The sequence below is a fragment of the Gossypium hirsutum genome, chromosome A09 (assembly GCF_007990345.1).
Source record: "Gossypium hirsutum isolate 1008001.06 chromosome A09, Gossypium_hirsutum_v2.1, whole genome shotgun sequence".
Classification (NCBI taxonomy): domain Eukaryota; kingdom Viridiplantae; phylum Streptophyta; class Magnoliopsida; order Malvales; family Malvaceae; genus Gossypium; species Gossypium hirsutum.
The window spans coordinates 37,793,098-37,797,746 of NC_053432.1; positions in this window are offsets into that span (position 1 = coordinate 37,793,098).

A 4,649-nucleotide genomic window follows, 5' to 3' on the forward strand; every position below is an offset into this window, starting at 1 on the left:
ATCTATATATATACACATGTGTGATGTTAAGAATATGTGATTAATGTTGTGAATGGCTAAGTTAACTAAGGTAAGGTAGTGATCATGTATGCTTGCAATGATATGTCATGTTAAATGATGAGATTGCCTATTTTAAATTCTTGAAATGGTTGGTATTGATTGTGTGTTTCATGTGCAGGTCTTGGGTGAAATTTTGGGTGAGAAATGAAGCTAAAAATGGCTTTATTTTGTCCACAATCGCAGACACACGGGCATATGTCTAGACCGCGTGTGACACAGGGCCTAGTAACATGGGCATGTGGTTAGGCCGTGTGTCCCCTGCACCTTAATTTTGAGAAACAGAATGCTCAGAATTGAGCATACGGGTAGAGACACGGGCGTCTGTCTCAGTCGTGTGTGCCACACGGCCTAGAACACGGACATGTGTCTTGGCCATGTGAAACCTGCACCTAATTTCAAATTGAATTAATTAACCACACGGCCTAGCACACGGGCGTGTGGCATGGCTGTGTGTGCAAGTCAGAGAGTTACACGGGGTCAAACACGGCCTCTAGCACGGGCGTGTCCCTTTGTAACGCCCCAATTTTCGGGAATCCTGTGAATGTTGGCATATATTTAATTATGTTAGTGGGCCTCAAGAAGGCCCAAGCTTAAGATAGAACCCGGTAATTTTAGTTAATTTTTGTTCCATAAGAAAAAGGGAGTGAAATTATGAAATATGACCTATGTGAAAATGTTTGAAAATGCTATAGGCTAAATTGAAGTGGCCAAATAAATAGGAGTGCAAAATAGGAGGATTTGCATGACAAACCTCCCATTTTACATGAAGTGGCCAGCCATCATGTTGTTGTAGACAAAATGTACACTTGATATCCATAATTTATGGTACAAATTGATACAAATTGATAATAGGTTAGGTAAATGTTCCATGATAATGGGTTAGGTAAATGTTTCATGATAATGGGTTAGGTAAATGTTTCATGATAAGAATTTCATGTCTTTTGTATTAAAGAATTAAATGGATGAAATATGAAGTTTTATTAAAAGAAAAAGGGGTGAAAATAACAAAGTTTTGTCCATCTTTGTTCATCATAGCTGAAAGTTAGAGAAGAGAAATGAGAGGAGAAAGCTCTTGAGTATTCGGTCATTAGGAGGAGGAAAATTGAAGGTAAGTTCTTGGTACCTTGCTTCTTATTTTGAGGTTCATGAGTTCATCTTGATTCTACCTTAACTCTTGAAGCATATTTTGGTTTTGTTTTGTTGTGAGCATTTAGTCATGAATTAAAATGAAGGAAATGGTTGTTGTTTCATGTTCTTTTGATGAAAAATGGAAGATATGTGAAGTTGAGCCAAACAAATGAGCATGCATGTGCCTTAGATGTTAAAGGGAAAAATCAGCTAACATGTTGTGCTTTAAAATGATGAAATGGAGATTATTCTTAAGTAAAATCATAGATATGTGATGATTGATTGGTGATATACATGTTTAAATAACATGCATGCAAGGTATGTGTGAAAGAGTGATTTGGTAATAAATCTGCTTGGGACAGCAGCAGTAACGTGATTTTGGAAAATCACCATAAATTGTGGGAGATGAATTAGAAGCTGAATAAATTATGTAATTAAAGCTTATTGAGTCTAGTTTCTAATTAAATAAACAAGAATATATTTTGAATTCTGTACAATGAGAAATTTGATTTGAAATGAAGAGTGGTCAGATTAGTCAAACAGTGAAACATGGGAAACTTTAAGAAAAATCTGGTATTGATTGGCCATACCAAAAATTCTGAAAATTTTATGGATAGAATATATATGAGTCTATTTTCATGGAAAATTAACGACACTTGATTTGGAGTTTCGTAGCTCCAGTTATAAATAATTTAGTGACTGTTGCTCAAGAAGACAGCTTGTAGTGAAATTATGATTATGTGGTAAACATTGACAAAAATTTGTTAATGAGTTGCTTATTGATTTCTTATAAGCTTACTATGATCTGTAGGTGTGGTTGGCCGAATATTGTAAGGGGTTAATACGTAGTTCATATTTGAATACTTAGATTAACGTGTTAGTAATCCAATTGTAGGCAGTTTGTGTGTGGATCTCGTCAGCATATCGTCGCAAACAGGTGTGTAACTAACACCCTCTTTCTTAGTCTGGATCGGCAAAAGTCGAAAAGCCGAAATGCCAAAAATCGGTATTTTGTAGATTTGCGAGTGTGCGAATGCTCGTGAGGTAAATCGATTAATGTTTTTGGTAAACTGCAAAATTTGAACTGCAAAGTGCATGATTTCTGTGCCTTCGATATTTTTGGGCTTAATGGGCCAAAATTGGAATGATGGGCTAACGGGCCCAATTCGGTAAGAACACTCGGTATGTGATTCTGTTAGTACGTGAAAAGTAGGAATATGCCTGAAAAACCCTAAAATAGATAAATTACTGAAATACCTTTAAAAGTGGAAAATTTACAGTTTTACCCCTAGGAGATAAATTACCGAAATACCCCTAGGGTTAAATTGACCTAAATGCATATTTGACTGTTGTCATTTACTGCATGCCATGTTGTTATTATCTGATGCATGGGACTGGGACATTGACGGAGGAAGTACTGAAAGTGGCTTGTCCCCGTACTGGAGGCTTTGCCTCAATTTATTGTTAACTGAGCAGCAAGGCTGCAACTGTGGAGTGTTGGGCTAGGTGGGTTGAGCTATTTCCCACATGGAGTGTATGGCTGGTACGGGTGGAGTGTAGTGGTTGGTGGGGTGAGTAGTCTCCCCAAATGGGCTTGCATATGTTATTGATGTTGCATGTATTTTGAAATGGGCCTATGGGCCATACTGTTATCTGAATAAGGGGCTAAGGCCCAGTTTATTGTAATCTGAAAAGGGCTCTGGCCCAGTACCACTGTTACCCAAATGGGCTTGCATATGTTTACTGATGTTGCATGTATTTTGAAATGGGCCTATGGGCCATACTGTTATCTGAATAAGGGGCTAAGGCCCAGTTTATTGTAATCTGAAAAGGGCTCTGGCCCAGTACCACTGTTACCTGAATGGGCTTAGGCGTAATAGGCTTGAGCTGACTTGGGCTTTGAATGGGTTTTCCTTGCACACTGAGTTTCCCCAAACTCACCCCTTTTATTTTCATCCACGCAGGAAATCCCCAACCATAGTGGGCTTGGAGCTGTGAGGGAATTCGGAGTGGCCACCCGTTCTGAAAGTTTGATTTTCTTCTGGTGAACTGGACATCCTTTTAATTACGTTTGAGGTTTTGGGCTTTTAAATGTAATAAGGCCGCTTATTTATTTTTGATGGTTTTTATATGTTTTATTAAGATAGGGAATATTTATATTTAACTGTTGAAATTGGATAGCTTTAGGGCGCGTTTTCAAAAACAATAATTGTTTTCAAAATAACATGAAAACAAGCAAAGCTTCTGCAATGAAGATATTTTCCAAAATTAATCACTTTTCCTAAAAAGGACTTAATCAAATCGGTTTCCTACCTGGTGCACAGCTTCCATTCACTTTAACCTATAATGAAATTATCTTTTAAAACACTAAGTAAGTTTTTCTGGATCAACAATATAAAATGTTTTGAACGCTTCGATGTGGCATATCGGATCCGATCATAACATCTGGGCCGAGTTTTTGGTGCTACATTTAGTGGTATCAGAGCCTAGGTTGCAACAACTCGGCTGTGGAATGGTTTTACAAAAATAAAGATTTTCGAAAACGAAAATTTTATAAAGAATGCGAAAAACTCAATTTTCAAAATTTAGTTCTTTAGAAGTTGGCATTCTGAATCTCCGGCTCAAGCCTATAAGTATTACTCTGAACTCTTCTGAATATTTTTCTGACTTATCTGTCTGTACTGAAATCCTGCTAGGATACTTTAGATAGGATGATACTGAAACCATATGAAAATCTGATAAGAGACTGAAACTGTAGCTAGACTTCGATTCTGCGAAAACAAACTCTGAACTACTGTCTGATTCATAAAACATCTGTAATAAACACTAGAATATTAATTGATGCATTAAAATTCATAATCAAGATAATACGATATGAGTACAAGAGGCCGTGGATGGAGCCGAGGAAGTACTCGAGCGAGAACTTTGTCTTCGGGATATATGCCGGCGGTGGATGCACCGGTACCATCGGAAACAGAGGTAGAGTCTCATGACCGCTGTACTGAGGATGATGCCCTGTCACAGGCAATGCTTTGTGTTCTGGAAAGGGTTGCCGGGGCAAGTACGGGCAATGGAGTTCGGGGATCTATTTCTGAACGACTTCGGGCTAACGGAGCGGAGATCTTTAAGGACGTGTCTGGTATAGCCCCGAATGTGGCGGAATATTGGTTGGAGGCCACAGAACGGATTATGGACAACTTGGACTGCTCTGAGGAGATTGTGAGTGGGTATCTGTACTAAGTCCTTTGGGTCACTCGGTTAGGGTAGACAAACTGTATAGGGATGTACCCTTAGAAACTCAAGGTAAGATTTTCCTTGGAGATCTGATGGAGTTACCATTCGTAGAGTTTGATCTTATTTTGGGAATGGACTGGCTTGTTAAGCATAAAGCGACTCTGGATTGTGCTGCTAAACGAATGGTGTTAAGGACCACAAAGGGTGAGGAGGTTATGGTGCTAGGT